At 48.7% G+C, this 21838-nt stretch overlaps 2 non-coding genes across 2 annotated transcripts; one reads left to right on the plus strand and one right to left on the minus strand.

Annotated features, from left to right (window-relative positions):
* Positions 1-13732: 13732 nt before the first annotated feature.
* On the plus strand, positions 13733-13804 carry TRNAC-GCA (transfer RNA cysteine (anticodon GCA)). The gene has a single exon. It is a non-coding gene; the product is annotated as a tRNA-Cys (tRNA).
* A 4795-nt stretch (positions 13805-18599) lies between these two features.
* On the minus strand, positions 18600-18672 carry TRNAT-UGU (transfer RNA threonine (anticodon UGU)). Its single transcript has one exon. It is a non-coding gene; the product is annotated as a tRNA-Thr (tRNA).
* Positions 18673-21838: the final 3166 nt, after the last annotated feature.

The following is a 21838-nucleotide window of genomic DNA, read 5'->3' on the forward strand; positions in this document are numbered from 1 at the left end:
TCTGAAAAGTGGCAGGTGCATTTTTAAAACCAAAGGGCATTACTGTGAATTGGTAGTGCCCTCCAATAGTCGAAAATGCTGTTTTTGCTTTAGCATCCTCTGATAACTTGATCTGCCAATACCCTGCAGTCAAATCAAAGGTGCTTAGATACTTGGCAGATGCCAGTGTATCTATTAGCTCATCTGCCCTGGGTATAGGGTGAGCATCAGTTTTGGTTACCTGGTTGAGACCTCTGTAGTCTACACAAAATCTCATTTCCCTTTTCCCATCTTTGGAATGAGGCTTTGGTACAAGTACCACAGGAGAGGCCCATGGACTTTCAGAGTGCTCAACTACTCCCAGTTCAAGCATTTTCTGAACCTCTTGTTTTATGCAGTCTCTGACATGGTCAGGCTGCCTATAGATCTTACTTTTGACAGGCATGGTGTCTCCAGTATCTATAGTGTGCTCACACCAAGAAGTGGTGCCTGGCACAGTAGAAAAGAGTTCAGAAAACTGACCCAGGAGATTTATGCAGTGGTCTTTCTGCTCAGCAGTAAGACAATCTGCCAGAACTACACCTTACACTAGAGCATCTTGTTCTGTGGAAGAGAAGAGATCAGGGAGAGGGTCACTCTCTTCTTCCTGTCCTTCATCTGTTGCCATGAGCAGGGTGAGATCAGCCCTGTCATAGTAGGGTTTTAGGCGATTGACATGGAGCACCCTAAGGGGACTCCTGGCAGTGCCCAAGTCAACCAAGTAGGTGACTTCTCCCTTTTTCTCAACAATAATGTGGGGACCACTCCATTTGTCTTGGAGTGCTCTTGGGGCCACAGGCTCCAAGACCCACACCTTCTGTCCTGGTTGGTACTGAATCAGAACCGCCTTCTGGTCATGCCATTGCTTTTGGAGCTCTTGGCTGGCCTGAAGGTTTTTGCTGGCCTTTTTCATATACTCAGCCATTCTGGATCTTAGGCCAAGTACATAGTCCACTATGTCTTGCTTAGGAGCTTTTAAAGGTTGTTCCCAACCCTCCTTAACAAGTGTTAGAGGACCTCTTACAGGGTGCCCAAATAGGAGTTCAAAGGGGCTGAAGCCCACTCCTTTTTGGGGTACCTCCCTGTAAGCAAAAAGGAGGCAAGGTAACAGGACATCCCATCTCCTCCTGAGTTTTTCAGGGAGTCCCATTATCATTCCTTTGAGAGTTTTGTTAAACCTCTCAACCAGTCCAGTTGTTTGTGGATGATAAGTTGTGGTGAATTTGTTACACCACTTTCCTTCCACATGGCCTTCAAGTATGCAGACATAAAGTTGCTACCCCTGTCTGATACCACCTCTTTTGGGAAACCCACCCTGGAAAAGATTCCCAGGAGGGCCTTTGCCACTGCGGGAGCTGTAGTGGTCCTTAGAGGAATTGCTTCAGGATATCTTGTGGCATGGTCCACTACCACCAAGATAAACCTATTGCCTGAAGCAGTAGGAGGGTCAAGGGGGCCAACTATGTCAACCCCTACCCTTTCAAAGGGAACCCCAACCACAGGCAGTGGAATAAGGGGTGCCTTTGGGGTGCCACCTGTTTTGTCACTGGCTTGACAGGTGACACAGGACTTACAAAATTATTTTGTGTTCTCTGACATTCTAGGCCAATGAAATAGGGGGACAAGCCTATCCCATGTTTTCATCTGCCCGAAATGTTCATTCAAGGGAATGTCGTGGGCTAGAGTTAGGGGGAACTCTCTTTATTGCAGGGGAATAACCAATCTCCTGGCAGCTCCAGGTTTTGGGCCCCTTGCCTCTGTATATAAGAGGTTGTCCTCCCAGTAAACTCTGTGAGAGTCACTGACATCCCCATTTTGCTGTTTGACAGCTTGCTGTCTTAGACCCCCTAGTGTGGGACAGGTCTGCTGTGCCACACTCAGCTCCTCCCTGGCAGGCCCCCCTCCACCCAAAAGCTCAGCAGTGTCTGCTTCCAGCTCTTCTGGTGAAGGTTCTGCACAGGGGGACATTTTTATTCCTCAGAAGTAGAATCATCTGTAGAGGGAGGGATAGTAGGTAGGGATTTACCTTTACTAACCCTAGCTTTAAGGAGCACTTGGTCCATTGTTCCAGGATCCAAGTCACCCTGTCCTTTTTGCTTTTTGGCCTGAGCCCTGGTTAAAGCAAAAATATGCCCAGGAATGCCCAGCATTGCTGCATGAGCCTCCAACTCCACTTCTGCCCAAGCTGATGTTTCTAAATCGTTCCCTAGTAGACAGTCTACAGGTAAATCTGAGGCAACCACAACTTTCTTTGGACCAGTAACCCTCCCCCAGTTGAGATTCATAACAGCCATGGGGTGGCTAAGAGTGTTGTTATGAGCATTAGTCACTTGGTACTGGTGACCAAGTAGGTGTTGTTCAGGGTGGACCAGTTTCTCTATTACCATGGTAACACTGGCACCTGTGTCCCTGTAGGCCTGAACCTCAACACCATTTATTAGGGGAAGTTGCTTGTACTTATCCATATTAAGGGGACAAGCAACCAAGGTGGCAAATCAATGGCACCTTCAGAGACTAACACAGCCTCTGTGGTCTCCCTAACAAGACCAACCCCAACTAAATTACCAAAAGTGAGCCCAGCTACTCCCTTGGATTGGCTATTAGTAGGTTTGCTCCCACCACCACTGCTATTACTAGGGGCACTAGGTGTAGCTGTAGGGGTTGTGGTAGTGGGAGGCTTGGTGCTTTTCTTTGGACATCTGGCATCAGTTGTCCAATGGCCTTTTACTTTACATAAATAGCACCATGGTTTCTTTACTTGATTAGAAGAGGATTTGGACCCACCACCCCCACCAGAGTGTTTTTGTGGGCCTGATGAAGTCTCATTTTTAGATTTGTCCCCACCCTTGTCTGAAGACTTACCATCCTTCTTCTTGCCATCCTTGTCACCCCCTGTATGAACTTTTCTGTTCACTCTTGTTCTGACCCATTTGTCTTCTTTCCCAATTCTTGGGGAGAGGTCAGATCTGAGTCCACTAGATATTGGTGTAACAAATCAGACACACAGTTATTCAGAATATGCTCTCAGGATCAGATTATACAGGCTTTCATAGTCAGAAACTTTACTGCCATGTAACCACCCCTCCAAGGCCTTCACTGAATGGTCAACAAAGTCTACCCAGTCTTGTGAAGACTCTTTTTTGGTTTCTCTGAACTTAATCCTGTACTGTTCAGTGGTTAAGCCATAACCATCCCAGAGTGCATTCTTTAAAACTGTAAAATTATTGGCATCACTTTCCTTCACAGTAAGGAGCCTATCCCTACCCTTTCCACTGAAAGATAGCCATAGGATAGCAGCCCACTGCCTTGAGGGACCCCCTGTACAACACAGGCCCTCTCAAGTGCAGCAAACCACTTGTTAATGTCATCCCCCTCCTTGTAAGGGGGAACTATCTTATGCAGATTCCTAGAATCATGCTCTTTTACAGGATTACTATCTGTAATACTGCTGCTGCCACCATGGGTTCCTAACCCCAGCCTCTGTCTTTCTTTTTCTAAGTCCAAAGATTCCCTGTCTAGAGCCAGCTGTTGCTGTTTAAGCTTCTGTCTGGACTCTTCCACTCTCAATCTATTGAGCTCCCTTTCTAACATTCTGTCATCAGGGTGGGTGGGTTGGGCATGCTTTGACACAGAAGAATGGTGTGAATGAACAGAGGGAGAATTGTCCCTAACAGTTGGCACTCTAACAACTTGACCTGCAGGAATGACATCCCTACTGTGGTAAGAGCTCACATTAGTACCAGTTATGCTAGGTGGTCTGCTAAGGGGCAAGTTGGAAAGAATACCATCTAACGTTCTTACTGGGGCTGCCCCCGAATCAGAGTGTGAACCATCTGCTAACTTCTCAACTGATGTGCCAGCTAAGGCCTTATCATTTTCAATGAGCATGTTAATCAACAATTCTCTAGAGGGATTCTTCCCTACCCCTAAACCTCTATCAATGCAGAGACTCCTTACACCTTTTCAGCTAAGGTGGTCATAAGCAGTGCTGGCCAGATCAAGAGTAGGACCTGTTCCAGACATGATAGAAAAAGGTTTAAGGGACAGAAAGAGAAAGAAAAAGTTTCAGAACTTTTTAAGGAAACAGAAAAAAACTTTTTCAACTTTTTAGAAACTTTTTGAAAGTTTAGAGGTACTTTTCAGCACTTAGCAAATAGAGTAAGAGAAGAAAAGCAAAACTTTTTGGTTAAGTATATATACACTGAACTTGTTTTGTATATTATTCTCTTATGAAAAGTACAAAATGACAAAGTGGTAAGTAGTTACAAGTACTTATCCCACCGCTGCACAACCAATGTAGGAGGCTGGCCTGGCTTGTACTGGGTACCAAGGGGTACTTACACTCTGTACCAGGACCAGTTATCCCTTATTAGTGGAGAAGAGGTGTTTCTAGCAGCTTAGGCTAATAGAAGGTAGCTATGGAGAGCAACTTAGGCTGAACTAGGAGACATGCAAAGCTCCTACTATACCACTGGTGTCATATGCACAATATCATAAGAAAACACAATACACAGATATACTAAAAATAAAGGTACTTTATTTTTATGACAATATGCCAAAGTATCTCAGTGAGTACCCTCAGTATGAGGATGCCAAATATACACAAGATATATGTACACAATACCAAAAATATGCAGTGATAGCAAAAGGAAGTAATGCAAGCAATGTAGAATTACAGTAGATTGCAATAGGAGCACATAGGTATAGGGGCAACACAAACCATATACTCTAGAAGTGGAATGCGAACCACGAATGGACCCCAAACCTATGTGAGCTTGTAGAGGGTTGCTGGGACTGTAAGAAAACAGTGAGGGTTAGAAAAATAGCCCACCCCAAGACCCTGAAAAGTAGGTGTAAAGTGCACCTATATTCCCCAGAGAGCACAGAAGCCGTGATAGGGGAATTCTGCAAGGAAGACCAACACCAGCAATGCAACAAAGGTGGATTTGTGGATGAGAGTACCTGTGGAACAAGGGGACCAAGTCCAAGAGTCGCGACAAAGTCGAGATTGGGCAGATGCCCAGGAAATGCCAGCTGAGGGTGCAAAGAAGCTGCCACTGGATGGTAGAAGCTGTGGATTCTGCAAGAACGAAGAGGACTAGGAACTTCCCCTTTGGAGGATGGATGTCACACGTCGGGAAGAAGCTTTCAGAGGTATTCCCACGCAGAAAGACCGTATACAAGCCTTGCTAGCTGCAAGGGTCGTGGTTAAGGTTTTTGGATGCTGCTGTGGCCCAGGAGGGACCAGGATGTCGCCACTTGCGTGAAGAGACAGAGGGGGCGCCCAGCAAGATAGGAAGCTCTCACAAAAGCAGGCAGCACCCGCAGAAGTGCCGGAAAAGGCACTACAAAGAGGAGTGAACCGGAGCTCACCCGAAGTCACAAAAGAAGGTCCCACGACGCCGGAGGACAACTCAGGAGGTCGTGCACTGCAGGTTAGAGTGTCGTGGACCCAGGCTTGGCTGTGCACAAAGGAAATCCTGGAAGAGTGCACAGGAGCCGGAGCAGCTGCAAATCACGTGGTACCCAGCAGTGCAGTCTAGCGTAGGGAGGCAAGTACTTACCTCCACCAAACTTGGACTGAAGAGTCACTGGACTGTGGGAGTCACTTGGACAGAGTTGCTGAGTTCCAGGGACCACGCTCGTCGTGCTGAGAGGGGACCCAGAGGACCAGTGATGCAGTCTTTTGTTGCCTGCGGTTGCAGGGGGAGGATTCCGTCGTCCCACAGGAGATTTCTTTGGAGCTTCTAGTGCAGAGAGGAGGCAGACTACCCCCACAGCATGCACCACCAGGAAAACAGTCGAGAAGGTGGCAGGATCAGCGATACAAGGTTGCAGTAGTTGTCTTTGCTACTTTGTTGCAGTTTTGCAGGCGTCCTGAGCAGTCAGTGGTCGATTCCTTGGCAGAAGGTGAAGAGAGAGATGCAGAGGAACTCTGATGAGCTCTTGCATTCGTTATCTAAAGAATTCCCCAAAGCAGAGACCCTAAATAGCCAGAAAAGGTGGTTTGGCTACCTAGGAAGGAGGATAGGCTAGCAACACAGGTAAGAGCCTATCAGAAGGAGTCTCTGATGTCACCTGCTGGCACTGGCCACTCAGAGCAGTCCAGTGTGCCAGCAGCACCTCTGTTTCCAAGATGGCAGAGGTCTGGAGCACACTGGAGGAGCTCTGGGCACCTCCCCTGGGAGGTGCAGGTCAGGGGAGTGGTCACTCCCCTTTCCTTTGTCCAGTTTCGCGCCAGAGCAGGGCTGGGGGATCCCTGAACCGGTGTAGACTGGCTTATGCAGAGATGGACACCATCTGTGCTCATCAAAGCATTTCCAGAGGCTTGGGGAGGCTACTCCTCCCCAGCCCTGACACCTTTTTCCAAAGGGAGAGGGTGTAACTCCCTCTCTCTGAGGAAGTCCTTTGTTCTGCCTTCCTGGGCCAAGCCTGGCTGGACCCCAGGAGGGCAGAAACCTGTCTGAGGGGTTGGCAGCAGCAGCAGCTGCAGTGAAACCCCGGGAAAGGCAGTTTGGCAGTACCCGGGTCTGTGCTAGAGACTCGGGGATCATGGAATTGTCTCCCCAATGCCAGAATGATCTTAGACATGTTACAATGCCATGTTTGGAGTTACCATTGTGACGTTATACATAGGTAGTGACCTATGTATAGTGCACGCGTGTAATGGTGTCCCCGCACTCACAAAGTCCGGGGAATTTGCCCTGAACGATGTGGGGGCACCTTGGGTAGTGCCAGGGTGCCCCCACACTTAGTAACTTAGCACCCAACCTTTACCAGGTAAAGGTTAGACATATAGGTGACTTATAAGTTACTTAAGTGCAGTGGTAAATGGCTGTGAAATAACGTGGACGTTATTTCACTCAGGCTGCAGTGGCAGGCCTGTGTAAGAATTGTCAGAGCTCCCTATGGGTGGCAAAAGAAATGCTGCAGCCCATAGGGATCTCCTGGAACCCCAATACCCTGGTTACCTCAGTACCATATACTAGGGAATTATAAGGGTGTTCCAGTATGGCAATGTGAATTGGTGAAATTGGTCACTAGCCTGTTAGTGACAATTTAGAAAGTAAAGAGAGAGCATAACCACTGAGGTTCTGGTTAGCAGAGCCTCAGTGAGACAGTTAGTCATCACACAGGGAACACATACAGGGCACACTTATGAGCACTGGGGCCCTGGCTGGCAAGGTCCCAGTGACACATACAACTAAAACAACATATATACAGTGAAATATGGGGGTAACATGCCAGGCAAGATGGTACTTTCCTACACATGTAACATGTCTATGATAATGGGATTGTCACCCCGATACCATTCTGGTATTGGGGCGACAATTCCATGATCCCCCGGGTCTCTAGCACAGAACACGGGTACTGCCAAACTGCCTTTCCGGGGTTTTCACTGCAGCTGCTGCTGCTGCCAACCCCTCAGACAGGTTTCTGCCCCCCTGGGGTCTGGGCAGCCCAGTCCCAGGAAGGCAGAACAAAGGATTGCCTCTGAGAGAGGGTGTTACACCCTCTCCCTTTGGAAATAGTTGTGAAGGGCTGGGGAGTAGTAGCCTCCCCCAGCCTCTGGAAATGCTTTGATGGGCACAGATGGTGCCCATTTCTGCATAAGCCAGTCTACACCGGTTCAGGGACCCCCAGCCCTGCTCTGGCGTGAAACTGGACAAAGGAAAGGGAAATGACCACTCCCCTGACCAGTACCTCCCAGGGAAGGAGCCCTGAGCTCCTCCAGTGTGCCCCAGACCTCTGCCATCTTGGATTCAGAGGTGCTTGGGCACAATGGACTGCTCTGAGTGGCCAGTGCCAGCAGGTGACGTCAGAGACCCCTCCTGATAGGTGCTTACCTCTTTCAGTAGCCAAGCCTCCTTTCTTAGTAGCCAAACCTCCTTTTTTGGCTATTTAGGGTCTCTCCTATGGGCTATTTCTCAGATAACAAATGCAAGTGCTCACCAGAGTTCCTCTGCACTTCCCTCTTCGACTTCTGCCAAGGATCGACCGCTGACTGCTCCAGGATGCTTGCAAAACCGCAACAAAGTAGCAAGACGACTACCAGCAACATTGTAGCGCCTCATCCTGCAGGCTTTCTCGATTGTTTCCTGGTGGTGCATGCTCTGAGGGCTGTCTGCCTTCACTCTGCACTGGAAGCCAAGAAAAATCTCTGGGTCCCCCCTCATCCTGACGAGCGTGGTCCCTGGAACACAGGAGCTGGGTCCAAGTGTCTCCCCCAGTCCAGTGGCCCTTCTGTCCAAATTTGGTGGAGGTAAGTCCTTGCCTCCCCACGCCAGACAGTAATCCTGTGTACTGCGTGATCTGCAGCTGCTCCGGTTTCTGTGCACTCTTCCAAGGATTCCTTTGTGCACAGCCTAGCATGGGTCCCAAGCACTCCGTCCTGCATTGCCCTACTCGCTGAGTTGGACTCCAACGTCATGGGACTCTCCTTTGTGACTCTGAGTCGACCGCTGTCCTCAAATCTTCTAAGTGCCTGTTCCGGTACTTCTGCGGGTGCTGTCTGCTTCTGCAGGGGCTCTCTTAGTTGCTGTGCGCCCCCTCTGTCTCCTCCTCCAAGTGGCGACATCCTGGTGCTTCCTGGGCCCCAGCAGAACCCAAAATCCTCAACTGCAACTCTTGCAGCTAGCAAGGCTTGTTTGCGGTATTTATGCCTGGAAACACTTCTGCAACCTCCAGCACGCCGTGGGACATCTTCCATCCAAAGGAGAAGTTCCTAGCCCTTTTCGTTGTTGAAGAATCTTTGGCTTCTTCCACCCAGTGGCAGCCCCTTTGCACCTTCATCCGGGGTTTAGTGGGCATCTGCCCCCCCTGGACACTTTTGTGACTCTTGGACCTGGTCCCCTTCCTTGACAGGTCCTCAGGTCCAGGAATCCGTCTTCAGTGTTTTGTTGGTTCTTGTGGTTCTTGCAGAATCCCCTATCACGACTATTCTGTCCTTTTGGGGTAGTAGGATAACTTTACTCCTACTTTCCAGGGTCTTGAGGTGGGGTATCTTGGACACCCTTACTGTTTTCTTACAGTCCCAGCGACCCTCTACAACCTACACTAGGTCTGGGGTCCATTCGTGGTTCGCATTCCACTTTTGGAGTATATGGTTTGTGTTGCCCCTAGGCCTATTTCTGCCTATTGCATTCTATTGTGATTCTACATTGTTTGCACTACTTTTCTAACTGTTACTTACCTGTTTTTGGTTTGTGTACATATAATTTGTGTATATTACTTACCTCCTAAGTGAGGGTATCCTCTGAGATACTTTTGGCATATTGTCACTAAAATAAAGTACCTTTATTTTTAGTAACTCTGAGTATTGTGTTTTCTTATGATATTGTGCTATATGATATAAGTGGTATAGTAGGAGCTTTGCATGTCTCCTAGTTCAGCCTAAGCTGCTCTGCTATGGCTACCTCTATCAGCCTAAGCTGCTAGACACCTCTATTCTACTAATAAGGGATAACTGGACCTGGCACAAGGTATAAGTACCACAAGGTACCCACTACAAGCCAGGCCAGCCTCCTACATTCTCCCTAACCCTTTCCACAGACTCCTCCCTCCTCCATCTCTCCTTTACTCATCCCAAGCCTCATCATGTTACTATAAACTCCCAATTAACATTTCTGGATTCTTTCCTCCTCTATCCCTCCATTACTCTAGTCAATCCAACTAACAAACTCACATATCAACGCCCTCCTCAAAAAACCCTAGGCGGACCCAAAGGACCTCAAGAACTTCCGGCCTATCTCCCTGCTCCCCTTCCCGGCAAAAGTAATTGAGAAGGCTGTCAACGGACAACATACCCGCTTCCTCGAGGAGAACAGCACCCTGGACCCTTCCCAATCCGGATTTTGCAGCAACCACAGTACCGAAACTGCCCTCATTGCCGCCACCTACGACATCAGAACCATACTGGACAGCGGCAAAACTGCGGCCCTCATCCTCCTGGACCTCTCGGCCGCGTTCAACACTGTCTGCCACCACACCCTACGCTCACACCTCAGCAATGCAGGAACCTGCAACAGAGCCCTGGACTGGGTCACCTCCTTTCTCACCGGCAGAATCCAGAGAGTCCGTCTCCCCCCATTCCACACCAAAGCCACCAAAATCATATGCGGCATACCACAGGGTTCGTCCCTAAGCCTGATCCTCTTCAACGTCTACATGGCCCCGCTCGCTAACATCACCCGATCTCACAACCTCAACACCCAGCTGATCCTCTCCCTCACCAAGGACTCTGCCAAGACCAACCTCCATGAAGGAATGAAGGCTATCGCCGAATGGATGAAGAACAGCTGCCTCAAACTCAATTTCGACAAGACGGAAGTCCTCATCTTCGACTCCACCCCCTTCCGCATGGGGTGACTCCTGGTGGCCTGCCACTCTCAGATCCGCTCCGACTCCCACCGACCACCCACGCAAACTAGGATTCATCTTGGACTCCTCATTGTCCATGACCCAGCAAGTCAACGCCATATCCTCCTCCTGCCTCAACATCCTCTGCGTGCTCCGAAAGATCTACAAATGGATCCTCACCGAAATCAGAAGAAGAGTCACCCAAGCCCTCGTAAGCAGCAAACTGGACTACGGCAACGCCCTCTATGCAGGAACCACGGCCAACTCCAGAACGCCTCTGCACGCCTCATCCTGGACAACCCCCGCCACTGCCACATCACATGCCATCTGAGAGACCTGCACTGGCTCCCCGTCAACAAGAGAATCACCTTCAAACTCCTCACCCACGCTCACAAAGCACTGCACAACACCGGACCAGAATACCTCACCAGACGGCTCTCCTTCTACACCCGACCCGGCAACTCCATCCACCGACCTCGCCACCGTCACACGCATCCACAGAACTACAACCAGTGGCAGATCATTTTCGCACCTCGCCGCCAAGACGTGGAACACTCTTCCCACCCACCTGCGTCAGACCAAAGACCTCCTTACCTTGAGGAGACTTCTCAAGACCTGGCTGTTCTAGCAGTAGCAGCACCTCCCCCACCCCCACCTCAGCGCCTTGAGACCCTCACGGGTGAGTAGTGTGTTTTACAAACTCCATGATTGATTGATTGATTGACATATCCTCTGCTCAAATTAACTCATACTAATACTAATACTGTACTCGTATTTACCTATACTAATCCACCACTAATTCCTCTTAAGTTCCGGAGTAGAGTGCTACTCGCTGAAAAGTGCTTTGATGCCTCATCAGGTGTAGTAGGTCTATATAAATACAATTAAAATGATTTTAAACTTGCATTTCACACAGTATAGACTGCTACAAAATGCACAAAAAGGTTGAAGATAAAATGGTGCTTCCAAAATATAGATTTTAGTAATACCCAGTCTGAAGGTACTGCAAGTTTTCTGACATAAATGTCCCTTCAACACCTCATCAGGCGTAGTATATATAAAATATATTTAAAAAAATAGTAAGTATAAATGTAAATACACATTAAATTAAAAGCAGGCACTTCACAGCTCATTGGTTAATTATTTGCACTACCTGTTGAAAATAAATCTTTGTCATCACAAAGGTTCGAGTGATCAGATCAATTAAAGCCAGTGCCGGCTCCCAAGCATACATTACATTTGCAGATCACCCTACACATTTGCAGATTAACTTGTTGCTCACATTTGCATTTCTGTCAGGCAGCAGGCACCCTGGCAGGGAGGCTTGTTTAGCTGCCTGCCTGGCTTCGGTTTCACTGCACAGGAGACTCACCCAATGACACTTCAGCTGAGGCATCTAACCTGTCAGAATTAACAGTCCTGGGATGGTTGTCTTTTTACCAAAAGTTGGGGAATGATTTCTCATGGGCACATGGCACCCCTCCGATCCCCACCACTGATGGGGGTGATGATCATGTCTGTTAAGAGTGCTTTCGAAGGGTCAAAGACATCACATGGCTTAAAGGACATACCAGTGATACACCTTCACGGAAAGGGAATTATAAATCATGCGAGTTAAATTGATGGGAAAAAGCAGCCATTTTCTTTCATTTTACCTTCTGAAAACTCAACTGGTTAATCCAGTCTCTGCAGATACTGTATGTGTGAAACGAGCGAGAAACAGAATTGAACCCTTATTGTCGCTATGGGCAATAGTAACTTCTGTGTTCATAGTGCTATGAGGGTCCAGCCTGCGATTGAAGCACTATAAACGTGCAACAATCGTCTTAGAAAGGGGCAGTAGCGTAGGGACCTTCTATTTCAAGGGTTTTGGAGCAGTTTTAAGATCTTTTCAGAGCTTCTCATTGCTCAAAAGGGTGTAATTACTGACTTGTCTTTCCTTGCTCTTTATCGCTTGGTTTTCCATGCAAAAGAAGTGTCACTCTAAGTTCACACATTTGGCAGTTGATTGTCACTCAAGGGTACACCGAAACTATGAAAATGGCACATATGCCATCTGAAAACTTGGCAGCCATGGTTCTCCTCTGCTTCACTTACAGGTCCTCGTCTTCTCTGTATGAACATATTTGAAGGTTAACACTTTTGTAAAGTGGCCTGTGTGTCACAGCTCCTCCCAACAAAGGTAACATATTTGAGCTTCAGCTATGATGTCATCAAAGGTACATCCGGGCACTTCTGACCCTTCAGGTGTTAGGCTGCCTCCAAGACCTAGTGCAGCTCACCGAATATCCTGATATTTGGCGTCTCAGGGGCAGCTCACAGAGCCCAGAGAAGGCAGGTGGCTTTACAAGGTGGGCAAACAGGCCAGCAGGGGAGTTCAGAGGCCAGTAAAGTGTGGCATCATGCTGCACACTGTCAAGTAGCGCGAGGGGCCTGCACGGTGCTTAATTTGCAAATAAAAACGTGCCGGTGCCCAAAGCCCCCCTCTTAAACACACAGCTGCTGCAATTAAATGTCGGAACACGGAATACAGAGGCAGCGTAATCCTGAAGCCATCTCGGGCATCTTTAATCCATTTACAGCCACTCCCTGCCCCTTCAGTTTACTCTTGCAGCTTTCTGCTTTCTACCTCTGTGACGCTTTTTCATTTTTCTCTTCCTCCGTCTTTCCCGTATGTGTCTTTTGATCGCAGTGAATGCTTGTGGCAGAAAAATAAGTACCGGCCCTCAAAAATAAGTGCCCAGCACGGGAAACAACAAGCACAAATTAAGCACTGGGCCTGCAGGCATTTCCATCTAACTAGGAGGGAGAAACTTCACACACAGGCCACTTTAGGAAAGTGTTCACCTTTAAATACAATATGTTAATACAGGAAAGATGAGAACGTGCCGTGAAGCAAGGGAAACAGTCCATAAAACTTTACACGAACATGGAAGAGTTAATGGCAAACAAAGGGAACTAAAATGACTTGGCCAAGATCAAACAATTTAGGCAAGTGCAAGAACCAATACAGAACCAAGAACCAAAGCAGCAGGACCAGGACCTTTCCTAGTGTAGCACGTTTTAGTTGGAAGAGTTCTGATGTTTGCTGAGGTGTGTATTGAAAAAGTGATTGCTGAGGAGATTGGGGTCAGTTGTATGGAGGGGACGTTAACTCTTTCTCCTGTTCCAGTTTCCAGCTGGTACCTCACACTTCAACCTGACAAGCGGCTGAGAATGGTTCATTACGCAGAGTATAGGACGGTAGTGGTCCCTTGGAACATGTGGGGATATAGCTCATTGACAGCTGGACATCACAGATGAGCACTCTTGCACGACGCTGTAGGAGTGACACAGATTGTAAAGTGACAAGGACGGGGATATAGCTCAGTGGTAGAGCATTTGACTGCAGATCAAGAAGTCCCTGGTTCAAATCCGGGTGTCCCCTTCGCCCTTTTATTGAATTGTCTATTTCCACGTTATTTTTATTAAATACATGGGCTCGCTGCTGTAAAGCGTGAAAAACATTTTTTGTTCAACAAACAGTGGACATCAGGCTGACACGGCGCCTGTATATGCGCTTGAGATGCCCGCGTTGTACCAATGTCACCTCCTAGTGGAGCTCACCTGAGCGAATGTAAACTCACCTGTGCAGCGGCGGCGCGAGCGGGGGCCGCGCTTTACAGGATATTAAACTATTACCCCCCCAGATGCCCCCGGGACCTATGGATGACGCCTCTCACCCTCCCCCGGCCTCCTTCGCTGCCTCGGAGACCCTGAGATCAAACATGCGACGATTTTAGACGGTGAAAGAGGGATATTTTGTAAATAACTGATATATATCGGAGGAATGGATTTTCCGCGTTGACTTCTGTTGTAGCAGAGGCGATTGCGGGAGGGAGACAGACAAAACGAAGCAATTTTTTTTGCGTAAAAATTCGGGCTTCTCCCGCCCGTATCGGGTCTTTTAGCGTTTATGTGAGATGCTACTTCTGATGTCACCTAATCAGGGGGGTTTTCATTCCAGACGAGTGAACATAGTGCACTCAGTGAGTCGAATCCTATATATATACATTCTAGTGAAAGCATACGCCTCACAGCCTTTCCCTAGTGACAGATTACACCTGTTCGCTCCGCCACGCAAGTTATTTTATCTGTAGAGAAATGCACCAAATGCACTGAATATTCACAGGTAATTTCAGTGAAAGTGAGTTAAAGTTTGAGTAGCGTCCGATTTGCTGGAAAACGTGATGGGAAAAGGGGTGGATTGGATTGCAGTGAGGTGGGCTTGGTGAGGCAGACTGGATTGGAGTGGGGTAGATTGCACTGGGCTGGATTGGGCTGGATTGGGGTGGAGAGGCTTGGGTTGTAGTGGATTGGAGTGGGGTGACTCGGGATAGAGTCGGTGGAATGGGGTGGTGGATTGGATTGGATCCGGTGGAGTGGACTGGATCGGCTTGGGTTGTAGTGGATTGTAGTGGGGTAAATCGGGATAGAGTGGGTGGAATGGGGAGGTGGATTGGATTGGATCGGGTGGATTGCAGTGGGCATATTGGAGTGTGGCAGCCTGGAATAGGGCTAATTGAAGTTGGCAGACTGGAGTGGGGTAGATTGTTTTGGATTGGGCTGGGGTGGATTGGAGTGGGAAGATTTGAGTGGGGCACATTTATTGTGGAGCAGTTTAGAGTGGGGCAGATTGGAGTGGGGTGGATTGAAGTGGGGATGGTTGTTTTGGACTGTAGTGGTCAGATTGGAGTTGGGTGGATTAAAGTGGGGAAGATTGGGGTGGTGAAGATTGTTGTGGATTGGAGTGAGGCAGATGGGAGTGGGCGGATTGGAGTGGGGCGGATTGTTTTGGATTGGAGTGGGGCAGATTGGAGTGGGACAGATTGGTTGGGATTGAGGTGGGGCAGATTGGAGTGGGGCAGATTGTCTTGGATTTGAGTAGGCAGATTGTAGTGGATCAGATTGTATTGGAGTGGGCCACATTGGAATGGGGCAGGCTGGAGTGAGTCATAGCGGAGTGAGGCAGATTGTTTTGGAGTGGAGTGGGGCAGATTGGATTGGGGCAGATTGTTTTGGATTGGAGTGGGCAGGTTGTTTTGGATTGGAGTGGGGCATATTGTTTTGGATTGGAGTGGGGAAAATTGTAGTGGGGCAGATTGTTTTGGATTGGAGTGGGGTTGATTGTGATGGATTGGAGTGGGATAGATTAGGGTGGATTGGATTGGTGTGGGGTGGATTGGACTGGGAGCGGTTTGGGTTGTGGTGGATTGGAGTAGGGTGAATTGGGATAGAGTGGGCGGATTGGGGGAGGAGGATTGGATTGAATCAGGGCAGATTGCAGTGGGCATGTTGGAGTGGGGCAGACTGGATTGAGGCAGATTGGAGTGGGCAGACTGGATTGGGGTAGATTGTTTTTGATTGGGCTGGGAAAGATTGGAGTGGGCAGATTTGAGTGTGGCAGATTTATGTGGAGAAGATTGCAGTGGGGCAGATTGGAGTGGGATGGATTGAAGTGGGGCTGGTTGTTCTGGACTGGAGTGGGTCAGATTGGAGCTGGGTGGATTAAAGTGGGGAAGATTGGGGTGGGACAGATTGTTGTGGATTGGTGTGAGGCAGATGGGAGTGGGTGGATTGGAGTGGGACAGATTGTTTTGAATTGGAGTACAGCAGATTGTTTTGGATTGGAGTGGGGCAGATTGGAGTGGGACAGATTGGTTAGGACTGGGGTGGGGCAGATTGGAGTGGGGCAGATTGTCTTGGACTTGAGTGGGCAGACTGGAGTGGATCGGATTGTTTTGGATTGGAGTGGGCCACATTAGAGTGGGGCAGGCTGGAGTGAGGCATAGCGGAGTGAGGAAGGTTGTTTTTGATTGGAGTGGAGCAGACTGACGTGGGGAAGGTTGAAGTGAGGCACATTGTTTTGAATTGGAGTGGGGTAGATTGTTTTTAATTGAAGTGGGGAAGATTGGAATAGGGCAAATTCTAGAGGGGAAGATTGGATTGAGTTAAATTGTGAGGACTGGAGTGTGGTGGATTGGAGTGGGTTGGATTGGAGTGAGTGGTTTGGATTGGATTGGTATGTGGTGGATTAGACTGAATGGGGTAGATTGCCATGGGGTGAGGTGGGTGGATTGATGTGGATTGGAGTGGCGTGGATTTGAATGGGGTAAACTGGGGTATACTGCGCAATTATGTGTTAAGGTATAATTTCATAAATTACACATAAACAATGTTGCTTTGCAATATTTAGAACAAGATAATCATGATCTTTCAAGAACAGCTCCCACAAGCAAAAACAAAGGAAAACATGAGAGCAAAGTGAGAAAAACAGACTTGGCAAAATAAAAGAAAGTTAACTTCAGAAAATATATTTTTGCAATTTTGTGGGTCCTGCTAGGTACATTTTTGCCAGTCAGATGCCTTCTGTTTGCATAGCACTAAAAGTTAATAAAAACAACAAAATACCACCTCAATCACGGAGAGAGCAGTGGATGATCACAGATTAAGTTGAATTAATCTGTGCTTGGACCCTGCTCCATTGTTAGGAACAGATGTGAAGTTTCCAGGGAGCTTGTCAATTAAAAAAGGGCACTGATGCCAACAAATGGTAAACAAGGTTCGGTCTCCAACCCCTTTTTTGTAAACAAAAGAGTCTTGCAAGCAAGACGTATGCGCTAGCGCATGCACTCGCAGGCTCAACCCAGGGAAAAGAAAGAAAAGGAAAGGAAAGGAAAGGAAAGGAAAAGAGAAGGACCAGAAAGCGAAGGAAAGTGAAAGAGTAGGAAAGAGAAGGAAAGAAGGAAAGTGCACTAAAGAAGGAAAGAAAAAAGCTAAGAAAACACAGGAATGAAAAAGAAAAGCAAACAGGGAAAGAAAGAAGGATAGTAAAAGAAAGAAAGAAGGAAAGCAAAAAGAAGAATGAAGAAAAGTGACAGAAAGAAAGAAGAGAGGAAAGCAAAAGAAAGATTAAATGAAAACAAAAAGAAAGAAAGAAATAAAAAAGGAAGGAAACCAAAAGAAAGGAAACGAACAAGGAACAAGGAAACCAAAAGAAAGGAAAGAAAGGGAAAGGGTGAGGAAAGGAAAGAAAAGGAAAGGAGAAAGGAATGGAAAGTGTTGTAGAATAAAGTGGAGTTTGCATGGTGTGGTACTGCACTGCAATTACTGACAAAACATTTTCACTTGAAATGACCATCACATTTACACAGGCATATTGTTTCACTGATAAAGCTATACCACACACAAATAATAATGTGTGGAAGTAGCATCACGTAGTGTTTTGATTGTATTAAAATATTTGTTTCATGCACACTTTAGTATTATAGAAAAGTGTGCTTCATTTATGCTTTACTAATTCTGATATATTCTGAAAATATTGCATAGTTCATTTACAGAGATGTTAATGTTGTTGTGTGCTAGAAAGAAGGTGATGGCAAGCAAGTAAAATAAATTTGTACCGAAAGATGTAATTGTGCTAGCCAAACCCAGAAGCTGTGACAGAGGCAGAGAGAGCAAATGAAAAAGAAGAAAAAACCCTACAAAGAATCCGAGAGGAAAAAAGCCACCCCCTTTCACACACACAGACAGCTCACTTTGAAGTCAGACAAAGAAAAGTAAATACCAAACTCCTTCAGAAGACAATGCCTAACATTTGACCTCTGTCTTTGAAGGCACAGCAAATGTGATATGGTAAGAACATGTAAAGGGCTGTTTATAGAAAGCGAGCACTGTGGAAGAATACCGTAAACAGTGTATGCTCCACGTGATGAACAGACTCAAGCTGGACAGCCTAAAACTAATGAAGTCAACAAATAGAGAACAAGCAAATGTGTGTATAAACAACAAAGCGTTGCTAGGTCAGCTTTCTGAATGTCACCAAGATGTCTTTAGGAAACAGGCTAGGCTCCACAAGATAGACTAACAAGACAGCATAAAACAAGTAAAGACAGTACTAAGAAAACAAGCAAATGTGAGTTACAAGCCAATTGTAATAAATGGGCGGAATACACTATAGGTCAGCTTTCCAATGTCCCAAAGATGTTCTAGCAAATCAGACTTTGATCGAGAAAACAATGATTTCCCTTCGCAGACGTCAAGTTGAAACACATCTTTCCAGGAATACTTTATTTTAAATGTTAACAAATGAGTATGATTTTTTTTTTAATGGTTTGTGTTAAACTCAGCAAATGGATAACCTTGCCTCCCAAAAATAATGCCCAGTGGTAAAAAAAACATAAAGGCTCCAGTGAGATTTGAACTCACGACCCCTGGTTTACAAGACCAGTGCTCTAACCCCTGAGCTATGGAGCCAGCTGTTAATATACAGGACACAGTATTACATCACAAGGGAGCTCACCCGTGAGTGGAATCAGTGTCCTTGTTTTCCCCTGGCGGAGAGTCAGCAAGGACACAGGCAGAGAGGCTTGCGTCAGCGGGGAGGAGGCAGAGAACAGGACCTGCAGGATGTGAGCCCTGCTGTGTCCACAGACCGCTCCTTCCCACACTGAGTCACTCACAAGAGCCCCACGCCCTGGTGTGTGCAGTGACACTGGAAGCAGCGCCCCTGCTCCTTAACATGCACACACGTGTCTATCCCAGCGCCCCAGCCGCTGCCCCTTAACATGCACACACATCTATCTACAGCGCCGCTGCTCCTTAACATGCACACACGTGTCTATCCCAGCGCCCCAGCCGCTGCCCCTTAACATGCACACACGTGTCTATCCGCAGCGCCCCAGCCGCTGCCCCTTAACATGCACACACGTCTATCTACAGGGCCGCTGCTCCTTAACATGCACACACGTGTCTATCCGCTGTGCCCCAGCCACTGCCCCTTAACATGCACACATGAGCGCTGCTCCTTAACATGCACACACATGTCTATCCTTAACATGTACACACATGTCTATCCGCTGCGCCCCAGCCGCTGCCCCTTAACATGCACACATGAGCGCTGCTCCTTAACATGCACACACGTGTCTATCCGCAGCGCCCTAGCCGCTGCCCCTTAACATGCACACACGTGTCTATCCAACATGCACACATGTGTCTATCCTTAAGATGCACACACGTGTCTACCGCAGCGCCCCAGCCGCTGCTCCTTAACATACACACACGTGTCTATCCAGCATGCACACACGAGTCTACCGCAGCGCCCCAGCCGCTGCTCCTTAACATGCACAAACGTTTCTATCCGCTGCACCCCAGCCGCTGCTCCTTAACATGCACACACGTGTCTATCCGCTGCGCCCCAGCGGCTGCTCCTTAACATGCACACACGTGCCTATCCTTAACATGCACACACGTGTCTATCCTTAACATGCACACACACATGTTCACTTACACGGGAGCGCAGTAGAAGGTGCGCTGCTGAGCACAACCCACAGCTGGCCCTGGTAATTAAAGGGACGCAGCATTAATGAGGGTGAAGCGGTGTTTTACCTATACATTTTACGCCTGCCCTCTCCTCGACGCTTGCGGCACGCGCAGGCAGGAGTAATCTAGCCCCACGGGTCACGCGCATGCAGAACACTTCTTTACAAATGATGACTTTTTATAAGATCATTCTTTTCCCACCGGGGGGCCAGGCTCAGAAGTTAGCGAAGAGGGGCCTTGCCAACCAGTGACGTCACACAAGGGACGGGCCCCCATGAACTCATATAGCCTTCGGTTGAAAAGGGGTGACACCGGTGCTATCAATCAATCAAAAAAAAAATTGTATAGCGCGCTACTCACCCGGAGGGTCTCAAGGCGCTGGGGGGGAGGGGGGACCGCTACTGCTCAAACAGCCAGGTCTTGAGTTGCTTCCTGAAGGAGAGTTGGTCGTGGGTCAGACGGAGGTGGATGGAGAGGGAGTTCCAAGTCTTGGCTGCCAGGTAGGAGAAGGATCTTCCTCCCATGGTGGCTTTTCTAATGCGTGGCACGGCGGCGAGGGCGTGGCTGGTCGATCGTAGCTGGCGGGTGGGAGTGTAGAAGGTCAGGCGGTTGTTGAGGTACCTGGGGCCCAGGTCGTGGAGGGCCTTGTGTGCGTGGGTGAGGAGGCGGAACGTGATTCTCTTGCTGACGGGGAGCCAGTGCAAGTCTCTCAGGTGTCCGGAGATGTGGCTGTGTCGGGGGATGTCAAGGATGAGGCGTGCGGAGGCGTTCTGGATGCGTTGGAGTCTTTTCTGTAGTTTGACCGTGGTTCCGGTGTAGAGGGTGTTACCGTAGTCCAGTCGGCTGGTGACGAGTGCCTGGGTGACCGTCTTCCTGGTTTCGGTGGGGATCCATCGGAAGATCTTTCGGAGCATGCGTAAGATGTTGAAGCATGATGAAGAGACGGCGTTGACTTGTCTGGTCATCGAGAGGGAGGAGTCCAGGATGAAGCCCAGGTTGCGTGCGTGGTCCGTTGGTTTGGGTGCGCTGCCCAGGGCAGGGGGCCACCAGGAGTCGTCCCAGGCAGAGGGTGATGATCCAAGGATGAGGACTTCCGTCTTGTCTGAGTTTAGTTTCAGGCGGCTGTTCATCATCCACTCGGCTACGTCTTTCATCCCTTCGTGCATGTTGGTTCTGGCGGTGGCTGGGTCGTTGGTGAGGGAGAGGATCAGCTGGGTGTCGTCGGCGTAGGAGATGATGTTGAGGTTGTGATGGCGTGTGATGGCTGCGAGGGGGCTCATGTAGACGTTGAAGAGGGTGGGGCTGAGTGAAGATCCTTGTGGTACGCCGCAGATGACTTCGGTGGCCTCGGATCTGAACGGGGGGAGGCGGACTCTCTGGGTTCTTCCGGTGAGGAACGAGATGATCCACTCTAGAGCCTTCTCTTGAATTCCGATGTTGCTGAGGCGCTGCACTAGGGTGCGGTGGCAGACCGTGTCGAAGGCTGCGGAGAGGTCCAGGAGGATGAGGGCCGCTGTTTCCCCATTGTCGAGCAGGGCTCGGATGTCGTCAGTGGCTGCGATGAGGGCGGTCTCGGTGCTGTGGTTGGCTCGGAAGCCGGACTGTGAGTGGTCGAGGGATCCATTAGTCTCGAGGAAGGCGGCCAGCTGTCTGTTGACGGTCTTCTCGATGACTTTGGCAGGAAACGGGAGGAGCGAGATGGGGCGGTAGTTCTTGAGGTCGGTGGGGTCTGCTGATGGTTTCTTCAGGAGGGCGCTGAGTTCGGCATGCTTCCAGCTCTCCGGGTAGGTGGCGGTGTTGAAGGAGCAATTGATGATGTCCCGGAGATGGGGTGCGATGACGGAGTCGGCCTTGTTGAAGACGTGGTGGGGGCATGGGTCGGTTGGTGATCCGGAATGGATAGTGTTCATCGTATGGATGGTGTCTTCGGTGCTGACCGGGGTCCAGGCGCGGAGGGTGGTGTTGGGGGGCGTCTGTTTGGTGGTTGGGTGCGTGGTCTGTGCGCCGAAGCTGTTGTGTATGTCGGCGATCTTGCGGTGAAAGAACGAGGCGAGTGAGTCGCAGAGGTCTTGTGAGGGGGTGATGTCGTTGTTACCGGCGC

The sequence above is a fragment of the Pleurodeles waltl genome, unplaced genomic scaffold, assembly GCF_031143425.1.
Source record: "Pleurodeles waltl isolate 20211129_DDA unplaced genomic scaffold, aPleWal1.hap1.20221129 scaffold_39, whole genome shotgun sequence".
NCBI lineage: Eukaryota > Metazoa > Chordata > Amphibia > Caudata > Salamandridae > Pleurodeles > Pleurodeles waltl.